Below are 24,724 nucleotides of genomic sequence, written 5' to 3' on the forward strand. Positions count from 1 at the left end.
AACCACAGCTATCAATAGTTTTCAAGCCTGGACCCCAAAGAAGCCCTTTCAGAAAGAAGGAATATCCTTATTCTAATGCTATAAAAGTAGAATGTGAAGAAGGGGAACAGTGGTTGGAAAGGCATCCTCTCATATCTAAAGCTTTTCAAGAGAATTAGACTCTTTAACCAATTTTTGGCCCGTTGAGTAGACATGTTGCAGACTGCTACCATCTGTATGAATTCCTGAGCATTTATATTGCTGGTGGCATACACAGCTAGTTCCTGAGTTTCCTTAATACAGTTCTTTTACGCTGTGATAAAATAATTTTTAGGAAAAAAAAAGAAAGGAAAGTTTTGGTACCTTACAGATGAAAACAGAAAGTAAAATGGCTGCAGAGCTAAGCATCAGCAGGGGTCAGCTGATCTTAACTGTCTTATTTGAGTACAAGATTTTAATAATTGCTGGTATTCTGAGCAAAAACATTCATAAAAGGTACAAAACTGAGGATCGTCCTCACACATCTTTTTTTTCTGTGCAGCTCATCTTTTCAGATCAGGGACTTAATTGTTAGCCTACGGGTCTGTTAAGAATTTGCATATAAAAATCTGTGTTAGCAGTGATATTATTGCATCTGCGCTTCTCTGCTTATATTATCTATGTGCAAATCTACTGGTACCTTACAGAGAAGGGCTGTAGGGGTTATTAAAGAAACAGAATATCCTCTTTAATGAAAGAAGGCTAACAATGTGTCCAGAAGCCTAAACTGGCAGATTTGTAACTATCAAGTATATGAGAAACATGACAGGACAATCTCCTAATATTTTTGCTAGTTTAAGCAGTTGGATTTCCACTGGCCATAAGGGATAAATACTGTAAAATAGCAATAATTTATATACTTGAATAATACAGAGATGAAACAACAGTTTGTTTAAAAAGAGCTTACATGGACAGCACAAGGAGCAGTTCTTAACTGAAGCCTGGTGCTAAAACATTTTGTGATGCTGTACTGACATCATTTACAGATATACTTAATACTTGCTTTTATTTCTCTCCTCCCCCTTCTTGGCATTACCTTATTGCCTCAAACATTTGACAAAAAGAGATGTCATTGTTAATACCTGTTTTTCAAGTACACAATATGAACTAGAATAAGAAAAGTTATTTGAGAAGACCACAGTAGAATTTTAGTCTACTGCAAGAGCTGTACTAGGATAAGGAAGGAAACATAAAGAAGTTTTACTACTAAAACATTAAATTTCTGCTTCTAGGTATGTATATTTGCTTCCTACATGTCAGAACAACCAATTATGATATAAGAAAGAGGAGTGTGAGAAAAAGCGTCTTGGTGCAAAGAAGCCTGACAAGTATATAATCACCCAACATAACAATTCAGGAAAGATCAAACTGGCTCACTGTGTTTGGAAAAATACAGTACAATATTACTGATGCACATGTACAAATGGTTGGAAATAGTCTGCATTAGACAGCCAATTCAATGAAGTGTGAAATGTTCCCTCCTGGATCCTCAGGGAACCCATCACTTCTTGAGAATGTCTACAGAACTTTGCAGAACTGAGCAAACTAAATATAAAAACCTCCTGAACTAAAAATAGGGTAACAACTGAACTCTGAAAAGGACCAGCAATAAACTACTAAAGCTCCTTATTTGACAACTGACTTCATTTAGATGACCATCAAGTGAAAACTCACTGACTAATGCATGCTACTAAATTAAATAGCTTCACAAAATTCAGCAAAGGGAAATCCCAAGTCCTAGCTATGAGAAGAAATAACTCTTTAGATATATGAACTTGCTGCATCTGGAAAGTATGTTTGGAGAGGGCCTTGGTGGTTCTAGTGAACATCACATTGACTTGAAGAAGCACTGAATCCCTGAGGCAGATATGGCTGATGGCACCCTAGGTTGCACTGGTTAGAACATTGCCAGAAGGTTGAGAGTTGGTATTTTCCCTCTGCTCAGACCTGATCATATGCAACTGTTCTGGGCTTCCCAGTACAGCAGAAATACAGACATAAGGAAGGAACCACAAAGATGATCAAAGGGTTGGAATGGAGGCTGAGAGGGCCAAGACTGCTCAGCCTGGAGAAAGTTCAGGGGGTTTTTATCTATGTGTATAAATACCTGACAGAGAGAGTAAGAAAGAGACAGATTCTTCTTAGATGCAAACAGTGACAGGAAGTCAACTAAATGCAACAGGAAATTTCACTTAAAGATTTTTTTACTGTCAGGGTGGTTCCAGAATGGAGCAGTTCGTACAGAGCGGCTGTGAAGTCTGCATCCCTGGAGGTATTCCAAGACCAACTGGATACAGTCCTAAATAACTCACCCTTGCTGACTCTGCTTTGAGCAAAAAGCTGAAAGATGTTTTCTGAAGTTCTACCTCAGCCCGTCTACAGTTTTGTGTTTTAGTGAAGAATTTATGCAACTCTTAAACCTTTTTTCCACAAGATTATCTTTATATTGCATCTCCTCCTTCACGATTCTCTCACATTAAACTTGTCAGCATGACAGATGATTTTATAGTCCTATTTTTTTTTTTACCTACCTAATGTGCACAGTACTACATAAGTCCAGATATCCAATTCTGTCAAACAGTTCTAGCTCCACAGCTGCTACACTCTTCCTAATTTCTACCATAAAAACTTATTTTGCAGCTACGATAAGCGAATTTTTTCACCTCTCTCTTCCTTATGTTTGGTGTTCCATTAGTTTGATTCTACATCCCAATTGATCATTGGCATTTCTACATACTAGAGAGAGCACTCTGAAAACAGATATATACATGGCAAAAATATCCATTACTCTGACCTTCCTCAGCTGATTTAGTTGTTGGAGTAATAAGATCACTGGATGAGTTATTGTCCCTATCATGTGTCACAAGAGAAACAAAGACTACAGAAGAGAAAAACTTACATTTCCAGAATTCTTTTTGAATATTTGAAAAATATTTTTTTCAACAAATTCAGAGATAAAGATAAGACAAATAAATACATATAAAATACATATATACAAACATATGTCTAAGATATATCAGAGTTAAGGCAAAGCACCTACAAGTGAAATTAGGAATTTGAGCACTGCAGCAGGTGGAATAGCTGATGAAACAGAACTTTGAATTCTAACATCACATGGTGGTGCTTTTTCATTTGAATGCAGCGTGATTAAGAAAGCCTTAAATCTTGAATAAAATACAAGTTGTTTCATGTCCATCTGACTGCTAAGGATAGCCAGGATTCTGGTCTCAAGAGAAAGATTTTTACTGCCAAAGTTCAGAATTCAGCTTGATCTGATTAGGGACTCTGCTGGCTTGGTCAAGGGCAAGGTAGGTCTCATGTGGAAATGGTCCAAGTGTCAGATCAATGGGAACTATCTTGAGCATGCATCCACTGTAACATATTCAGCTTGTCCTATGTCTGGAAAGAGCTGTCGCAAGTGAACAGGTCAGGTACAGATGCCTGTTTGTTGTCACAAGCTCTAAAAAGTAAAAAAGGAAAAAGACAACCTAACCACTGGGTATGAGGCAAACATAGAGACAAGTTGTGAGAAACCCAGGTTAGTCAGGACATGATGATTCCAACTAGTATGAAGCTGGTCATAAGATTACCTGATTGAAGAACTGTTCACAGCTTGTCAGAACTTCAGAGCTCTGCAACAGAATTGAAATGAATATGTAGCAGCTTTCATTATACAGAAGCAAAAATAATTGACATCGACCACCTGCTGAGAGAACATCAGCAGTAATGTAATGTACTTCAATTTGCAGAAGACAAAAATGCTTTGTCACAGTGATGAACAGATACTAATATACACTTGACATATGAAAGCGTCTTGAAAAGCTGGAGTCCTTGAAAAGAGCATAGAAAGTTATGCTCCATGATAATTTTACTAAGATAGCCACTCTGGAAGCTAAGGTCTTCATGTCTCTTTATATGCCTAAATATGTTATTATGCATATACATATCAGTCTATTCTAAATGTGTTATTATACATATATATATATGACTGTGTATACATATATATATACATATGCATACACATATTTGAGAATATACACAGAAATATTTGTATATTCATACACAAAAGAATGTGGTCGCAGTATATATTTATCTAGGAAGACAAGTAGGCAATCACAATTAAAGGTCAAGAAGAATAATCAGGAGTCCAAAGTTCCTAGAAAATGTTTGAAAAAGAGCTAAAAAAATTCAAAATAGATGCATACAGTTATGTAAGTCTATGCAGAGTCTCCAAGTGCATGAAAAGTTCCAATAATAAATGCTGAAAAAACTGGGTATACTCTGATAAAAGAAGAATTCAGAGGAAGAGTACATTCTGTACAGCTCTCTTAAACTGCCAAGCAAATGCAAAACTAGCAAACCTACAAAGCATCCTTTGAAAGCTATTGATATAAATTACTCCAGAGCAAAACAGGTCACTGAATTCTTTATAACCCAGTCATTCCTTAAGACAATGGCAATTAGAAGAGAGAAGACGCTTCAATATTTGCCTTCAGAAATCTACTGACTGAATTCACTAAAACAGCAGATAATACTGATTAATAAATTTACATTACAGAATCACCACTTATAAAACGAATAAGAATTTGAACCAAAAATGCAGAAAATGGGGATGAAACAGGAGACAAGTACTTGTCAAAAAGTCTGTGATCTTTGAAAGTAATAGATTAAAGATTCATGTCTTTAATAGCATATTGTCATAGAAAAAGCCTCTGAGCAGTTCTGACAGTGGACCCTAGTGCAAGAAGTGTTAAAAGCCACCAGCACTCCAGTAAGACCTTCTGAAAAAAAAAAAAAGAGGTTAGGAGTGAAACAGAATGCTAATCACTATTTCAACTAGCAAGATATCTTCCAGTGTATTTTTCCTTCACCTGACATGTGCCTTACTTAATAAGCAGCTGCACTGCTTATTCTACTCTTACCCATAGAAGCAACATCACTGAAGAGACCTCTCTTCTACAAAATTTTCATACAGAAAGACATGTTCTATACTCGTACACATACGGGTAAGAGCAGAATTCTGATTTAATTCTTTTGTACCATTTTTAGTCTTCTGTGCACACTATGTTTTGTCAACAAATGTTTGAGTCAGTTTTTGGTAGGCCTTTTTTTTTTTTTTTTTTTTTTTTTTTTTACAGGAAGTTATATAAACAATATTGTTCTTAATATTCTTAATTCAATAAATATTTACCTGTACTTTACCAGATGCAAGTCTTTTCTTTTTTAGCATAGACATTCTTTTTATCTGCATCACTGTAGATGTCTAAGATTAGAGACATTCCAAATACTTTTATTTTATTCTGTCTCTAAGCCACTGTTATCCATTGTAAACATCTCATAGGGTACATTTGATATATGCAGTGCAGATTGTACAACATATAACTTAGATAATACTAAAAGTGAAAGAGAAGATTTCTCCATCACAAGAGATCAACTATGAAGGACACGGGTCAAAAATAAAGACTGAAGTTTTGCACATAAGTAGCTGTGAATACAATAAAGCAGTGTTAGAAGTCAACAGAGGAGCAAAGATCAATAGAAACATTTTGAATCTGTTTCATAATACATACAGGCTGTCAATATATATTGAAAATGTTTGCATGATCAATATTTCTCTTTTGAGGGAACTTCAGAAAAGAACAGTCAAGGATTTTGACTTAGAAAACTGTGCTGGAAACACAGCACAGGAAACAAAGAATCACAGAATGGGTGGAGAAGGGAGAGGATCTCTGGAGGTGAGTTGGTCCAATCACTTAGGGCAGAACTGCTTGACACAGCTTTTGAAGATCTCCGAGGAAATTCTACAGCCTCTTTGGGTAACTTGTGCTAGTGCTCTGTCATCCACACAGATCACTGATCTCAAATCTTTCATTAGATGATCACTAGTATTGTTAATGGCTTTAGTGCATTTCTAACTAATCACTGTGAGTTAGAGATCATCATCATCATCATTTTTAGTCAGCAGGTGGGTGCTAAATAATTTACTGCGGGTAGAGCAGTGATTTACTCAAGATGAAGTAGGAAACTGAATTGTCCCAATTTTGGAAATATTCTTTGTCTACAAAAATAATTACTGTTTTCAGCTATGAGTGGTTTTAAATTATGGAAACACTGACAGGTAGCATACACATAAAACATGATAAAAAGAGGTTATGATGAAGCATTCTGCAATTCTAGTCTGAAAATGTCTTCTCCATTTAATACACAGTAAGGGCAAATATTTACAATAATAACTGTGACGTTTTTCTTGCGTGAAAACAAAGAAATAGCAAATATGTCTTCCAAAAGAAAAGAATACAACGCTCACGTCATGGGTATGAAGTTTAATATCTACATGAAGTATTACGTGTCAGTTGGCTTTTTTATAGTCATTATTATACATTTTCAGCTGGAATTAAATTCTTACGTACTATAGATAGAAAATGCTGTATGCACACTGGATCATCCAGACTTTTATATGAATTGCTGTACTGGAACAGATCTGTTCAGCACTCTTTTTTTAACGCTAGCCAGGGCTGTGTATTTCAGAGGAAGATGCAACATACCCATGGTAGAAAATGATGGAGTAATCTGACTCCTTCAAACATATCTTTGTGCTCTTGTCAGTTAAAGATTAACTCGTCCCTGGAGGAGCGATGGTTATGACTTTAAGGATGAAGGACTGAAGCTTCTTGTTTCAAACTAGAAAGTGTAACAAATATAAAAAGAAATATGCCCTGCAAATGGGTTGTTGTGAATATGCCTGCTACAGTAGTTCTTTGAAATATATTTGATAATATCAAAGAGAAAATACCAGACTGGAAGTCTGGTCTTGTCTGTTGCCTATTACCCCTAAAATACAGAGAATTACAAACTATCTTTCATCCATACATTGCACTGTTTTATAAGTATAAATGCAGCCAATGGTGAGGATTCAATTTTGGTAAAGAATTATCTTCTGGGAACCGGAGCAAAGATATGCTGTGTTGTTCTATTGACCATATTCAAAATACACCATGGAAGAGATAGAACAACAGCAAAGCAACTGACTATTTTTACATATTGAAATTCTGAAGCACACATTTAAACCGCAAACGTAAATATTTATCTATTTATTTATTATTGGAGAACTACAGTCTTGAAAACAGTGTCAGAAGATGCAGTAGAATGATATGATAGTACTTGGTGACAACACATATAAACCAAAAACTTAAAATAATAAAATGATGAAAATGATGCACACTATAGAAAACAGTCTTGATTATTTATTTATTTATTTATTTATTTATTTATTTATTTATTTATTTATTTATTTACCTATTTCCAGGACTGTTTAACCAACTATTAACCTTGGGACATTGGCAAAACTGTTTCAACTAAAAGGAAGAGTCCTATGAAAATATTAGCTAAACAGTAAGAAGAAAAGAAAGAAAGAAAGGAAAAAAGGTTAAAAAAATTAAACATGTTTAAAGATAGTAAGGCATAGAAAACAAAATAGTGCTGATTCTCACAGCACCAAAAGAATAATAATATTTAAAAAGAAACAAGAAGTGCAGCAAGGACTGCCAAAGACATAAAAACTACTGTATGAGAGCTAACTTTCAAATCTCAGACATGTCAGAGAAATCTCTAACACCACAGAGACCATGAAAAAGGCAGGTAAGGAATGTGTGTTCATTGTTTGTCATAAAATTAAAAAGGAATTAAACCACTTAAATAATCAAACTCAATGGTCCAAAGAGGAGGTATGCTAAGAATTTGAACATATTTAAACTCCGTGTCTGCCAGCAAATGATTAAGTTTACAGAGACTTGAAGCATTTATCTTAACCCATAGGGAAAAAAAAAAAAAAAAATCACAAACGAAACACAAGAAAAACAAATTCAGACAATTCCACGTTTCTAATGAGAAGTATGAGTACACCTGAAAAGTATAAGCATACAGTTGGCCCTGTTCTTGTCTCTTCCCTCTCTGCCTCTCGGCCACAGAAAAGTGCAAAAGTTAAGATCCTGAATTAGATGTACTGTATTTTCTGACTGGTATGACTACTCTCACACAATATACATACAATCATAGAATGGCCTGGGTTGAAAAGGACCACAATCAATTAGTTTCAACTAGACCCTGCTATGTGCAGGGTCGCCAACCACAAGACTAGGTTGCTCAGAGCCACATCCAGCATTATTAAGAATAATATTGTATAGTCATTTTGGATTCATTGTAAAGTCATTTTGGATTCAGTGGCAAAACTTGACATGGATGTGAAGCAACATTTTCCCTTCTGGCAAAATATTACTGCTCCAAAATATACCTCAAATGTCAAGGAGACTCCTCTGCTTTCCATAGTAGAATTGCATCTAGATTGCAAAATATTATGTAGCAGAGTAGCATTTATGACTTTCATGTAGCATTTATGACTTTCCCGTTTTACAATACAGTTGTGTCAAGTATTGATACTCTAGGCCAATACTTTGAAAGAAACACATACTTTTTTACTGAACAAAAATACCTTTTTAAAGTAATCTTCAATTAAATGAAAGAAAATATACATTTAATATGCATACTCTATTGACTCAAGACTTCAAAACAAACTAAAATTTTTAGCAGGAACTTTTACAGGTAGGAATTTCTGGCTTTGTCTATTGCTCTCTTGGAATAAGAGGCACCATCTCACACCTCCCTGTTCTTTTCTTAAAAAGAAAATAAAACAAAAAGAAAAAAGAAACAATGCACAGCTTTAATCAGGAAATACCATCATTTTCTTTTTTTAGTTTTCAATTTTTTTTTTTTTTTTTTTCAGTTTTTAAATATATTTTAACAACTATATGGGACTTGTAAAAGTTGTTCAATGCATCGCTCTACAACACTGTATTTGAAGGTAAGACTTCAATGTGTTTTTATTTCTGGCAATGCAATACATTCTGTTCTTTACTGATTTTACTTCTTCAAATTTACAATTTGAAGAAGTAGCAGAGATAGAGTGGACTCCACCCTCCTTTTCAGTCACAGAACAGATCACACTACCAGTTAATAAGCTAATAATATTCAGAAAATAACAAAATAGAAAAGTGTGTTACTTAACCTTCCAGAAGAATCTATAGGATTATGAAAAATGATATTAAAAGCACTGTACAGAAACAGAAACAAGATCTAGGTTGATAAACAGCTTAAGAGACTATACATTATTTCCACACATCACTAGAATATAGAACATCTTAAGAAGACGATAAACATTTTTCCCCTTCCCACTCCTCCCCCTCAAATAATATAGTTATGTTAACCCAGAAGTAATAAAGCGTTATATGAGAATACTTTACTTCCACTACTGATAGTTTTGTTTTAGCTGATAGTAGATACTCCCACATCTATTTGTGTTGATTAAATTCAGATCTATTACCACAAATGCAACCTTTGAGGGAGAAAGAGGCCTGTTTACTTCAGTTGTTTACTAAAAATAAAAAAAAGAATCTGCAATTCTTCATTAAAGAATTTAGATAGAGGACATGTTTGCTATTTTCAGTAACAAGTGCATTATACTGCTTCAGTGTCTTGTGATAATTAAGCAGTTACAGACAAATTTCATGGAGTTAAGGTCATAATGTTTTGGTGTAGGACAGCCAAGCATTTTTTTTTCCCAGATCTAGTATTTTAAAAGAAAGGTTGGTGGCACTTTTAACATTTTTTTTTCCTTGTGCCATTTTTGCTAGGAAATTTTCATATATCCTGAGAGTCGAAAAATAATTTTTTACTTCATTAGCTTCATAGTTTTATCATTCTACCAAAGACAGGAAATGAACTGACCTTAAATCATCCTAACTCTTTTTACATAACTTTTGAGCTGCATATTGCATATCTGCATAGTACACTTAGTACATAGTTCAGATATGTGTTCAGAATATCAAGCAAAAGAAAAACAGGATATGTTTGGGAGAAAGTACCTCATTTTCTAATGCAAATTGCTTTGTGTTTTATTTTGTTTTTCCAGTCAATGCAGATAGAATTAAATAGCAATGGAAGATACAAAGCTATGTTGCAGAAAATAAGGCATCATGAGAAGAAATACACAAAAAATTCTGCAACTAACAAAGTCAGTCCATAGTGGTGCTGAAGATGGCAGCTGAGATCTGCATGAAGCAAACACGAAATTACTTATCATCAGCTACTGCATTCATCATTTGGCACAAGATCTTTCAGAGCTGAGGACAGAACCATAACTTCCCTTGTTTTCTCTTGCTTGCTGCCACAGACCCCTCAGGCATTCCAACCTGCTGCTGGGGCCATACATAGCAGGAGATGATTCTATGAAAAGAAAAGACACTCCTTTTATTTTCTTGCTTTTCAGCATTTTTGACCAGAAACACAAGAATTAGATGCTTCTTCATTCCCCTCAGGATTTCCTGAGTCCAGACATGCAGTACTTCTGCCAAACTGCATTCTCTAAGATTACTGCTGTATATATAACAGTCATATTAAGGTGCTGAGAACCTGGCACAGGCTGCCCAGAGCAGCTGTGGTGCCTCATCCCTGGAGGCGCTCAAGGCCAGGTTGGATGGGGCCCTGTGCAGCTGAGCTGGTGGGGGGCAGCTCTGCCCATGGCAGGGGTTGGGGCTGGATGGTCTTTGAGGTCCCTTCCAACCCAAGCCATTCTATGATTCTATGATTATCTTTGTTGTACTTTTCCAGCATTGTGTAATATCACATACATTCAAAAATGCATTATATTTTCACTCAGAAGCCCATCCTTAAAATCTCTACACCAAAACCCCAGCACAACTTGCTAGCTTTTAACCTATAAACTGTCAAAGAGTTGCAAAACCATCATTTTGGGAAAGAGCTACACTACTACACTTCGATTGACTTGAGAGCTTAACAATTCTATAGACAGAGAAGGAGAAGAAAAAAACAAAACAAAACATTAAAAATAAACAAAAAAAAACCAAACACTAAAATCAGGTGTTTCTTGCATCTGCCATTTTTGCTATCTTTTAAAATATATTTACATATTCTTTCCTTCTCCTTGTACTTTCCATGCTAACTGAATTTCCCCCCTCCTGAATTTTGCATTCCTGCTTTATTTACTGCCCCAGTCTTTGTCTGTATTCTTCTTTTTCCAAGTCCCTTCTTTCTTAGTTTACAGTTAATCTTAAAGATTTAAGACCAGCTCCTTCCCACTTTTTGTACCAACTTATGTTTTCTTCAACTACAAATATGCTTTGCACTTGACAGTGCTCTTTTCAATTTAACCCTGCCCCACATGCCTGTAGGCCCACTGGTTTATGAACGTCAATGTTTCCAAATCTGATTTTCATCACTATCTAAAGGTTAAATTTTCATTTGCTTTTACTGTTTAAGATAATTCAAAAATACCACTCTGAATTAAGTGTCACCTTTTCCTTGTACCATTACTTTCAGAGCTGCTATTTTGTTCTAAATACCTAAGCGGTGATACCTTTACCATATTTGATATGAATCAAATATTAAAATAGTACTTCAAACCTGGTCTATGTTAATCCAAGAGGAATTGTTGACTGGCTGGGGAAGCAATTTTATTGTTTTGAATAGATTTTCAAATTAGACTGTCAGTAAAGGGAAATCAAACGTTTCTGGAACCATATCCTATAGAATATTCTCCATTCTCTTTTTGACCTAGTATAATGACACGATTATTTAAGACATAACTTTCCTATGGTAGCCCTCTTATTAGCCCTCTTATTACATGTAGGTTATACATGTAATTATTCTCATAAGAGGTTAAGAAAGCAGAGATTGTAATTAAGTATGTAGTCTGTGATAAAATTTTACAGTTCCCATGCTGAAGTCATCATACAATAGCTCACACAGTGAAGTCTGCTGAGATGCCAACTTGTCAGAGACTAAATCAGGGATTATTTTGGTGATGTTTCTGTTTCTTTAAAGATTCTCCTGCTGCTTTGTCAAGTGGCTGTTTTGTTACATATTTATGTATCTGTTGGTCTCTTCTAGAATACAGTGTGAAATTTGGAGGTCTATGATTTTCCCGTCTTTCCTTACACATTAGGGAAATCATATCTTTGTATGAGGTATGGAGCCTGTGCTTTACTGTTTGTACTTTATTTTAGTTGCTGTCATAAATGCTGCAGACTAGAACATGAATTTGTTATTCCTTTTCCATTTGCACACCAGGAATTTAATTTGGCAGTGACAACTCCACTGCAGATTTTCAGTGTGCTTAAGATCAGTGCATACTGTGAGGATCAAGATTAACATACATACATGGTATCTCCTGAATGTGTAAAGAAATAGGTCTGCAAATGTAATAGCAGTTTTCTCCACCCATTTTGTACCTAGGAATGCTTCCTTCAAAATGTGACTTGTACCTTCACATAAAGCCTCACCTTCCTTTGATCGCACACCCTGTATGATATCCATGTTACATGTGATTTCTAGATTTAATTTCCTTCTGCATGGTTCGTTTGTCTTTGCAGAGAAAGAAAACCATTTCTTTCTCAGAAGTACAAACCAATAACTCTAAGCCAGACAGGATCAATACTATATTGCTTATGTACTACATAGATTTTTCAATTGCACACAGATTCACATGGCACACCTCTATCAAAATCACAATCATGTGGATTTCAGTACTTTCTGGCTTGATTTACAATAGCCTTGCCAGTGAATCCATTGCTTTAGTAGACAAAATGTCTTCCAAGTACTGGTATGATTTATTGTAGAATAAACCATACCAGCATATCTTTCTGAAGAGGAGATTGAAAGTTTTAACAGAAGTTTCAGAGGTTTTAACAATACATTGATTAAAATGTCTTTCGGATGGAAAAGGCATAACATATCAAAAATCACACCGATTTTTCACAAACCCTGATATCTCAGAAAAAGATATGTTTCTATTACTTCTTTTTCCTCTAGTGAGGAAGGAAGTGCTGAAAAAACCCTGTGCTGTAAGTGATCAGTAGACTATATTCATCCCAGTTAACCCTCATTTGCTGTCATAACAAAGCATATGCATAGTACTTAATAGACAACACAAAGACAGTAGAAAGAGGATGTTAGTTGTATTTCAAAAGCAACAAAGGAATAACATCATGTTTAAAGGTGATAAGCAGAAATGGGGGAGGTTCAGATTGTATTTAAAATTAAAAAATTCCCCGTGAGGACAATGAAGGACTGGACAAAGATGGAAACAAAGTTGTGGAATATTCATACCAGTAAGTTTCCACAATTTGACTCTAGTCTCACTTCCATTCCTAAATTCAGTATGGTACACTCTTACTTGGGTATATGCATATAACTTCCTAAGACATAAAATTTATGACCACATTTTTAAAGAATTTTGCAAAAGAAAAGATGCTTGCAAAAATAAAATAAAATAAAATAAAAGCCAAAAAAAAAAAAAAAAGCTTCAAAATATATATAAAAAATACAATTTTGGTATTCTTATCTGGCATTATGCATTTTGTAATAGTTTGGAATAAGTTCTGAAGATTACTGAGTTCTGAAGATCACATTTCTGCAAAGACTTTGATTTCTCTAGCACAGTTAGACACCGGGCTGTTTTCCAAAGTGCCTAGTTACTAGAATTTAACAAGAATTATTTCTTCACCCTATCACAGCTCTTCTGAAAAAACATGTATCTATCCACTTCATTTTAATGAATGTTTTTTCTCTTTGAATTAGCCTGAAAGTAACTACTGTTTGAATTAAGGGCTTTAACTTTTCTTTACAAATATAAAATACTTTCTAAAAGATCTAATTAAAAAAAATTTAAAAATCTGCTGCTGTAAGCTACTTACTTTTGAAAAGACAAATCTTAGCCTTATAATTTGTATTAAATATACAAGTGACCAAGATCATTATTTATCAGCATGCTACTGTCTTCCACTAGACAGCATCTAGAATTTTTTAAAGGAGTAAAGTTTGTTATGCAGTCATCTTGTATATCATGTTATCACAACTAAAAAAGATGAATCCACAGGGTCAGCTGCTGACGTACAAATTAAGCATGTTTGATATTGTTTATATTTGCTAAGTTAAATGACAGACATGGCACTGTGGTAGAAGTATCTCATCCTCCGGACAGACAACTGGCACTGCTGAGTATCTCATATAATGTTAAATGCCTTTCATTATTAAGGCAAGTTAGTCGCTCCTTAGTAGTCCTTCTTGCAAGAATAACACTTTAAATATAGCGTAAAATTAGTGGAACATCAGTTGACAGATCTTGTCTGGGACTTCAAAAATATTTTGCTTAAACAATGGAAAAAAGATTTGACCTCTGATATAATCTATGTACATTAACTACAAAGCAAATAATATGATACTGTTATAAAATAATTCTAATGGGTTTGTATAATCTTACTGGTAAATTACTATTAAACAGAAGATAATGAGACTCTAGAACAAAGGTCATTAAATGATCCTCCAATTGATACTAGGCATTTCACCTATTCACCCCCTTTAAATCACATTGTATAGCTGAGAAATGTTGTATGTGATTGATTTGAAATGGTCTACCAACGATCACATTTAGTTCAAAATTCCTTCGATTACAGAAAATTCTGTAACAGTCTACATGTGCTCCAAGGCACAGCTGCAATTACATCATTTTTACAGCTGATTTAATTCATAGAAACAAACACCAAATACAGCAAAACCATCCAGTATGGCTTCATCCAACGGATAACAACACAAATCAAGTGCCATTATTTCTGGGTTGGAAGATATAGAGCTTCTTCAGCTTGTACTGTATGAACAGAAGTGGATGATTTCTCATGTAGTCTCATTTGGAGAAACACAGTACATTTTTTCAGTATACATAACAAAATAATACAGTATGTAAATATTTCACATACCCATTATGAGTTACATATATCACACATTTTTGTAGGTCCATAACAGAGGACAGAATATCACAAAAATTGAATGTTACTTAATAAAGAATACAAACGTTGAGTAAGGTTTATTTTTCAAGCAAGCTCTCCAGGTAAGCAATTTCTTTTGCAATTAAAAGAAATAATGAAAACCAGTTTGCAGCTCTGCTGAACTCCTGTAGCTTTCCATTCATGGGTAACATGAGGTACCTTCTTCTCTACCAACTATGTAGAGAGCACCAGATGGCTACATAATAAGCTTAAATTTGGAGCAAGTGAATCCTACCGACATGTTCCATGATACAAGGAAGATAAACAACTAAAAACCAAAACCAATGCTTTGTTATACCAGTATCAGGCATTTGACTTTATTGACTTGATTCATTAGTAGGTTATTGAAGTTTAATGTGTTAAATATGACATTAAAGCAGAAAGGAGATATCAGAGTAAACTAACTGGGAAATGAAGGCAGACTTCAATATTTGATTATTTTTTGTGCTTATCTTCAAGTGCTTGCTGTGGTTAAGCCTATTGGAATATACTACAGATAAGTTTTCATTATTTCAACCAGGTAGGAGGACTGATGGTGAAGAATAAAATAAATTCTAGGCATTTGCAAATAAAATCATAAAATCATCAAATTGCTCAGGTTGGAAAAGACCATAAACATCATCAAATCCAACCACAACCTAACCATACTACCCTAACTCTAACAACCCTCTGCCAAATCATGTCCCTGAGCACCACATCCAAATGGTTTTTAAACACATCCAGGGATGGCGACTCAATCACCTCCCTGGGGAGCTTATTCCAGTGCTTAACAACCCTGTCTGTGAAGAAGTGTTTCCTGATATCCAACCTAAACTTACCCTGGTGCAACTTGAGGCCATTTCTGTCACTTGTCACCAGTGAGAAGAGACCAACGCTGCTCTCACTGCAATCATCTTTCAGATATTGGAAGAGAGCAATAAGGCCTTCCCTCAGCTTCCTTTTCCCCAGGCTAAACAGCCCCAGTTCCTTCCATCTCTCCTCACAGGACATATTCTCCAAGCCCTTCACAAGCCTTGTTGTGCTTCTTTGGACCTCCTTCAGCACCTCCATGTCCTTTCTATACTGAGGTACCAAAACTGAACACAGTACTTGAGCTGAGGCCTCATTAGTGCCGAGTACAGGGGCAGAATGACTTCCCTAGTCCTGCTCACCACACCATTCCTGATACAAGCCAGGATGTCATTGGCCCTGTGGGCCACCTGGTCACACTGCTGGCTCATATTCATCAGTACACCTAGGTCCCTTTCCATCAGGCAGTTTTCCAGCTCCTCCTCCCCAGGCCTGTAGGGTTGCCTGGGGTTGTTGTGACCAAAATGCAGGACCCGACAGTTGGACCTATTGAAACTCATACAGTTAACCTTGGTCCATTGACCCACTCTATCCAGGTCCCTCTGTACTGCCTTTCTCCCCTCAGGCACATTGTGTGCACATTCGTTACAGTCTTAGAAATGTTTGCGTACTGACCTGATATTCAGGTATATAGACAATGATGAAAAGGAAGTAAAAATATTTTCAAAAAAATCAAAGTTGTATTACTTCACTTGCTATTGTTCTCTACAAGATCTACCGAAACATCTCAAGACAAAAACATAAATTTTTAGTCTCTTTTGTGTTTCATGCTAAATGAAACACCAACAGAGAATAAATGAAGTTGTCAAAGGAAAATTCAATTCCTGCTATCTACATGGAAGATACAGCTCAATAAAGTTTTATCAGCTTAATAAAGAAAATTGTAACTAATTCCTTCCAAATATAAATCAACAAAGGAAAATCCCAACTAACTGAAGACGATTCACCTAAGCATCTCTATCAAGATTCAGAAGTGTTGAGATTATCCTATATGGAAATATAATTAATTTTAATTATGAGGTATCTGCTAACTTTTTTTTTTTTTCCTACAGAAGTTGTCTTTTTACTAAATGTTGATATTTTGATTACATTCTGTAAATAAGAGAAATATTGATATTTTTTTCCAGTTATGCCATTTTAAACCATATTTTAATCAATTTTACTTTGCTTTAAAAAAATAAACTATATTCATTTCAAATTTAATCTATATGCAAAGCCATCTTAAAAAATAATAATTTTAAAAAAATGTGATTTTATCTTGGATGTCAGAGGCTTTATTCACGTTAACACTAAGGTCTAATTTTCAGTTTCCTTCCTGCTGGAAAAGTTTCCTTGTAACAAAATGTCCAAAGCAAGGTTCGTAAGAAGAAAGGTGCACCCTTCACAAGAAGCTGGCCTTGAGAAATACAGCCTCCTGAATATTAATACTTACTGCTCAACAGAATGAAGTAAAATATATCTAGTGATCATATTACCTCAAAACAAAACCCCCTAAACTTGACTTCTTTAAACTCATGCCTTTGGATCTGAATATTTCATAACTGTTAGAGAAAATCTGCAAGTAAAATAAAAGGGGGAAAAAAAGTGTTAGTAAACACCACAAGGTAAAAGCAGAATTTCTGTATTTAGTACAGTACCAATTTTTTTCATGACTCCCCACCTACCTAATGAAATACATATGACAGTTAATGAATAAGGGTAGGAATGACAATATGCGTTTAAATACTAACGAAGCTTATACAGGTACAAATCTATTCAACCACAGCTTATTAAAAAATAAATACTACATAAAAGGAAAAATGTTCACTGATTTCAATCACTTTTGATTGAAATTGAAAACAATTGAAAACCCCGTTGATCTGCTGTCTTCTATGTTATCCAGACTCATCACATCATTGTCCATAGTGACACAGAAAACATGCCAAGAGAACTTCATTTTCAGGATACAAGCAGTAACTATTATAAAAGTAACCAAATACAGTTGTGTGCAGGCACAAAGAACACCTTTACACCCAGATGCTGCCTCTGTGAGGAAGAACAACTTCTACAGAGGTGACAACAGAGGTCTATTTTCCTATCTAAAGCACTGTAGCTTCTCTCCACAGAAAATTCAATAACGAGAAAATATTTTCTATAAGGTATTGCTGTTGTTGCTGTTATTTTTATTTAATTGCTCAGACAGAGCTCCATGAAAGTAACAAGAAATTGATTTTTTGCTCCAGAAAGAATATCATTTGGAATTTTTACTTTCATATTTTTGATGCAAGAGAAGAATGTAAAATTCTTTGATTAGTCACAAAGTGAAATCTAAAATAAATATTTCAAATGATCTTTGACAAATTCATTTTTTAACTACTTTATATATATATATATATATATATACAGTACATGTACATGACTGCTAATATTTATGCTCACTGTAGGGGACGCACTCCCTCAAATAAATAAATAAGTGATTTTCCTTCATTTATTTTACAGAACCCCAGACGAAATGGATTTGCTTTGGTTGTAGCATGCAAATTTGCCTCTGAACACCTCACTACTGGTAGAGCATGTAGCCCTTCCTGCCTTGAAAGGAAAACTGCAAGGTGTTTCTAAATTGTGTAAGCTGATCACAAGACAAAGAGTTTCTAAGATACACCGATGATAATAACAAGTCGACGAGTACAGAGAAACCGTTTTAATAGAGAAAAACTGATTCCTGAAGTTGTTTCGATGGAAGCAGATCTACATACATTCATCTGAGTTCCAACAGCCACTACAGAAAGCTGCACAGAACCTGTGAGTGATCATGCTGTACTCTATCTTCGCTGTTTTTTTCAGAGAAATATGCTTTGCTAAAGCTAATTTAAAAGGAGTTCCAGCCCTTTTACTTAAGACAACAAATTAGACATGCTATACACAGATGATCACTCTGCACACTGATCCTTTTGCAGCTGGGTAGATGCTACAGCAGAGGACAAATTAATTAACTTTAATTAACTCAGATAAAAGGAAAGACAAGAGAATAGTGAAAATCCAGTTCCTGCAAAGTCAGTCAGGCTGTGCCTGCACAGATTATATGAGAAGTCTGGATAGTAGTTTGGGTGTGAATTCTGTACACTGCATCATGAAGCACACCAGACTGGAAATAGTAAGACTTGCTGAAATGTATCTGGAAGTTGGAATGGAACACACATTTTCCACCTCGGTGGTAAAAGCAGCAGAGTAGATGGAGGTAAATAGAAGGGAGTGATGTAGGGCAGGGGACAGAACTATATATGAGGACAGGGGAGGACTACAGCTGATAAAAGGAGCATTTGTAAACTCCTATCACATGAGCTGCTTCCTCTCATTTCTGCTGCTTCACTCAGTTCATTTCTGTTCCACCATCTGCAATGGTTAGTCCCTGGGCAAATTGTCAACTTTTTTAGAGACTAAGCAAAAGGCATGCCCTCCTCCTCTGTTCATATGAATACAAAAAGCACCATACAAGATACTGGGAATGTTTCCTGAACTACTACAGAAAACTAACTATTATTCAGTGGGGCAGGGGGAAGCAACAACAAAAAGAAGAGGAAAAAGAAATCAAGACCTACAAGGTGTAGAGTTTTTTTCATGAGTTACCAAAGAGAGATCAAGTCAATTGCATAAAAGAGCAAAGAGTAAATAAAACCACCAAGAAAGGAGGAAAAATAGCCACTGATCATTTGTTGTTCTTTTAGAGGAACTAGTAATGAGTAAGTCCTCCACAGCATCCTTCTGTTCACATCACTGTGTGTGTTCATAATGCACAGTGCATATTTACTATCCAGAAGTCTTTGGGAATGAAAAACAATACAGATAAGATAATGCATCATTTTGTCTGCTTTGTAAAGTATTAAAGCTGCAATAACCCTGACAAAGGACAACATTTTCATGAATGTTTATTTTGATTGTGCTATTTTTATTTATTTTTTTCAGTTTTATCACCAGGAGATCATTAGATAAGTTGGTATTTAACAGAATGAAGTTTATTAGAAGTAAATGCCCCTCTTTTAGATGAAAGCAATGAAAGCTATTTCAATCATCTGTGTCACTAAGAAAAATAGCTATATATATATATATATCCACAGAAATTTATTTTCCACGTTTGCTTCTGTCTCATTCTTATATAAGTTTTGATACTACAAAGCCAAAGCATGTAACTCCCTCTGTAAAGTTTAGAGGATATATATAAGATTCTCTAATTGATACCAGAATTTCCACACACTGCCATTCATACAGCTTATGTTTCCAACAATGTAGTTGGAATGGCAGTAACAGAAGCATAATCTGTCTAGATATTTCCAATACTAAAAAAAGCAAAAATCCCTGTATGAAGAAATCCCTATCTGGTAGCAGGCTTCCTATTCTGCAAGGTTTGGATCTAACATGTAAGAAACTTTTTTTATTTTTATTTTTTAATTCCAAGCAAATCCACTGAGACTTGATGAAGTAGTTCTTTTTTCACTGCCACGGATGGAGAAATCACACAAAGATTACATTACAAAGGAATATAGAAATAAAGATTATCAAGAAATGCTTTAATTTTAAGTGTTTTCCTTTGCAATATCAAGAGGTTTTTTTTGTTTGTTTTTATTTTTTTAATCATTCTGAAGCAACTCTCCATGCTCAGATACTCAATTCCTCTTTCTGACTATATCTAGAAATGCTTTAGTGATATCAGTTAAGGTATTACAGAAGAAATTAAACCTCTAATAGCAAAGAAGCAAAGACTACAAGCTCTGAAAAGGTGGGTAGCTATTTGAAAAATAAACTATAGCAAGACTGTATTTTTCCTCTTTAGAAGCATGGTATCCATACTATTTCCTTTCTTCTTGTCTCCAGAAAACTTCACAGAGGAGGTTTAAAAAAAAATAAAAATAGAAGGCTTTATAAAAGTGATTACTGACAACTTGTAGGTTCTAATTTTAGACTCCTGAGATTAAAGATCTTTGGTCCCTACTTCTATCTTAGTTCACTTATGCATGGAGTATTGATGTTTTTTTCTTGAACAAAATTATAGTGCTCTCTGCAGCAGCTGAAAAGTCTTTTCAGATTTGCTTACAGTGCTGAAGAAGTGCCAGTGTCTCTGATTTTAGCCACAAAGATGTGTTAAAGTTTCACACTCTACGCTTTTAAAAAAACAATATAATTCTTAAAGATGCTAGGAAGAAGTGTTTCTGCTCTGCAATGTTATATTAGAGTAGACACGTATAAATACCAAGATTGCTGGTGAGATGTAAGAAATAGCAGAGCACTGGAGCTGGCACATATCACACAAATTACAGAAATGTCTACGTCTGCCTACATTTTTCTATGATTCTCTGACTCTGTCCCCTTATTTTGAAAATCTGTCATTGCCAAGAAGGAGAACTGCCCCAGATAAAATTATCTTCTGATGGGCTACAATAAAGGCTCCATTTGAGAGATTCAATTCTCACTCTGATGAGAGGGCAATAGAGGACAGTGCAGATGCAGACCTGAGTGGTCAGTAAGGAGGTATCGTAGTATTTACTTGTAGACTCAGCCAGTGAGGCTGAGAAAATAATGAAGTGAATACTTTAATTATCCAAAGGAGAAATCTCCCAAGGGGTTTCCTTGACCATTTTGTGTGAAACTGTTTGGTGAATAGAGAGGAGATACCAACCTCTTGGATTGCCACCTACCTGGAAAGTTCTAGTACCTTTATACTAACTTGTATTTGAAACTGTGTAACTTTGTAACAAAAAGAAGTTTAGGAAAAGGTTCACACTTTTTATGTGTTTTTTCTTGGTTCTCCCTCACACACTCCTCAACCTGGTTTTTCTCTTCCCTTGCAGATTTGTTCTATGTATGACTTAAACAAGATGAATCACAGTATGAAGTAGATTCTGATACATAGTTCAAAATTCCTGTAAGTCTTACAAAAAAAATAATGCATTTGTCGTTGAAAATGTATTGCATTTTTACTTAAAAGGGAAAAAAAAATTAGCCATTCACCATTCATGAGAACTCTGGTCCGAATATGTTTCTAGGTAATTTTCAGTACCTGAACTCCCACAGATGCAATAAAATTTTTCATACTGAAAGTATGAATACTTAAAGTATCTTCATAGCTATTCTTCCATAATCTCCCCTGTGCAGCCAAGCTATTTCTTAAGATACAGCCAAAGCTCTGATGACCGGTTTTGAACTCCAACATTCCTAGTTTCTTACCTGTTTTTTTTATTTCTTGGTAAAAGTTTGCACCAATTTTTACTTTTGTTCATTAGATAACTTACTGTTTGAGATTATGGCATTAAATACAGCTCAGGAGAAAAATAATGTACAATAGAAATGACAGGGATTTTGCAGAGACAAAAGGCCGGCGCTCATTTGTATTTTTACAGACATATTTCTGAAGTATTTATTTTGTGGTGTAAAAGCTTTTATGAAAGACAACACCAAAATAGCAACATACAAACTTACCAAATCCATTTAACTGTATGTTCTCCCAATACATTTCATTGCATAAAGATACCTCAAAAAACAAACAAACAAACAAAACAAACAAACAAACAAACAAAACACCTGGATTTTGCTTTTAGCTGATCCTCAATAAATACTCCAATCCACCATGGGAGAAAAAAATGAACAGTGTTACATTATTACCTCAAAGTCACCAGATCTAAGTTTCGCCACAGCAGAAGAGGAGATTTCTAAATCTAGGGAACTTGACAGACAAAAGCAAGTCAGCCTCTGAAAGGCAAATTAATATTATGTTACTCATAATTCATTTTGAGTGCAAAATTGAAATACTGATGAATTTATGCAGCAAGTAACACATTTTGCAGTAAAGGAAATTTCACTGTGTGAGAATTTTAATAGTGTAGGTTTTTTGCCTTTCAACATTTTGTCTTTTTCCTCTCTGAGTTGAATGTAATGATACGGTTTTTGTTTTGTAGCACTTCAACTGACTTGTTCTAAAATATTTTTGGATGCATTATGGTTTCTACCATGATGGGCACCAGTCATTGACTTGTGACATTTGATAGCTATGAGAGGTGTAGGATGGCCAAGAGGTAAGACCCACAGATGTGCAGGCAATATAGTCCGTCTCTGAAAAGACAGCAGTTAAATATTTTGTAGTGAATCGTTTCTGAAAAATGTCTCATAACCAAAACAATTTGTGGAGAAAGAGTGGTAGGGACACCTTTTCAAAGATTACTGGGAAAGCAAATGATTAAAATTCAATCAAGATGATTCCAATAGGGGTAGAAAAGAGGATGAATTCGAAGTTAATTAGTAGAAGGAAAAAAAAAAACAAAACACTTATAATGAAAAATTTCTGGGCTCAGTTTAATATTGAATGAATGAAATGAACAGTTTGACCTGGCCAAAACATACTTTAAATTACACATTTTATGATGTACACCACATCCGTTAATATTTCTGTGATACACTTATAACTTTTTTTTTTTTTTTTTTTTACTGAAATGTAGGTGTTTGTACTTTTTTTGAAAAGTTGGTAATGGTCTTTAGAAAGATACTTATTATAAAAGCTTGGGGCTCCATAGGTCACAGCAGCGTGAAGCTGTACCAGCACTCTTATTCTCTTTACTTCACAGTAGGAAAAAGGTAAAGCCATACAGCTTAATATAATGGTTAGAGAAATCTTGCAGCTAGACAGCACTGACAGTTGTTTCAGGAGTGTGGCACCACAGAAAAGGCCCAGCTGACCCATCAGAGCATGACTTTGGGCAATCCCTGTCCTTGGCAGACAGCGAGATGGCAGAAAGCAGATTCTCTCAGCTCAGACCTAGCCTTCCTTTTATTTTTTCAATCACTCTGAGTAAAAAAACCTCTTGATCATCGTAAGCCCACGGCTGTCAGAGCGCACATGGTAACACATCTTGTAAAGATAGCCACATGGAGTGCCTGTGACAACACCTCAGACACCAATTTCATACCTGATCATTTTCTGATATTTCTTGAGTGTTCTTCTCCTACTCTGACTTTTTTAAGTCAGTGACTGAATTAGCCTATATCCACCCTAATTAGTAAAGATTAATCCACATTAAAATGGGGAAGTTGCATTCTTATTAATACAAATTATTTGGTTTCCTTAAGTTTGAATAAATTAAACAGAGACATATTGACCAGTAATTGAGTTAGGCAAAAACCAAAATGCACACTAGAAATTCACTGGGAATTGAGGGGGGAAAAAAAAAGAAAAAAAAAACAAAACAAACAAAACAACCCACATACAGTCATCACACCATGTCTTTAATTTCAGTAGTTCTTCCTAAAACTAAAAGGTACATATTTCAGCAAAGATGAAAAGATTTCAATGATGAAAAAAACATGTATTTATACACAACACGATGGAAAGCACAGCAATGTCAACAAAGCCCTAGACTGCAGCACTTGAGGACTTGCTCAAATGCCATAGGCCCAGAAATAAAGGAAAGAAGCTGCTTACATCCGGAAGGCCTCAGGCACACAGGGATATCCAGTGAGATACTCTCACCTCCAATGCAAACCCATATATGAGGTCTGGGAAAGGGTGAATCCTGGCTACACCCCTTCTTGTCACTCAGGTGCACTGCATGCACATAAGCTCCCCTGGGTTGGCCCTGCCTTCCCACCAGGTGCTCCATCACTGTTTCAAGCTGTGACTTAGCATTTCTGCTACACTATGGACTGAAATTTCTCCCTGGTTGGTAAAGTACTTAAATGTGCATTTAATGTGCATATTTGAGGCATACAGAAGAGCTATTTCCTTTGTAGGTGGCTTATATGCTACTCACAGAAATAGTGATTATATGATAGCCAAATCTCACAATTCCCACTGATTTAGTCTCAGTTAAAGAAAGTCTAAGACTCAGGAAATGTTAGCCATAAGAGATGTTTTACATGGGAGTATGTTTCTGTGCAGAGAAAACCCTTACCTGGTACAAGTCTAGTCATCACCATACTTACATAATCAAAAAATATCTGAC

The 24,724-nt window shown here is 35.2% G+C and overlaps 1 protein-coding gene across 4 annotated transcripts in view; it reads right to left on the bottom strand.

Annotated features, from left to right (window-relative positions):
- Positions 1–24,724, bottom strand: part of IL1RAPL1 (interleukin 1 receptor accessory protein like 1) — a 694,430-nt gene that overhangs the window by 440,531 nt on the left and 229,175 nt on the right. Inside the window, exon 2 of one of the 4 annotated variants that reach the window (XM_048929671.1) lies at positions 3,609–3,650. The exons of the other annotated variants lie outside the window; for them this stretch is intronic. The gene's annotated coding sequence lies outside the window, so the exon portion shown is untranslated. The remainder of the gene's footprint in view (positions 1–3,608; positions 3,651–24,724) is intronic. 4 annotated transcript variants of the gene reach the window in all.

The sequence above is a fragment of the Lagopus muta genome, chromosome 1 (genome assembly GCF_023343835.1).
Source record: "Lagopus muta isolate bLagMut1 chromosome 1, bLagMut1 primary, whole genome shotgun sequence".
NCBI classification, from domain to species: Eukaryota; Metazoa; Chordata; class Aves; order Galliformes; family Phasianidae; genus Lagopus; species Lagopus muta.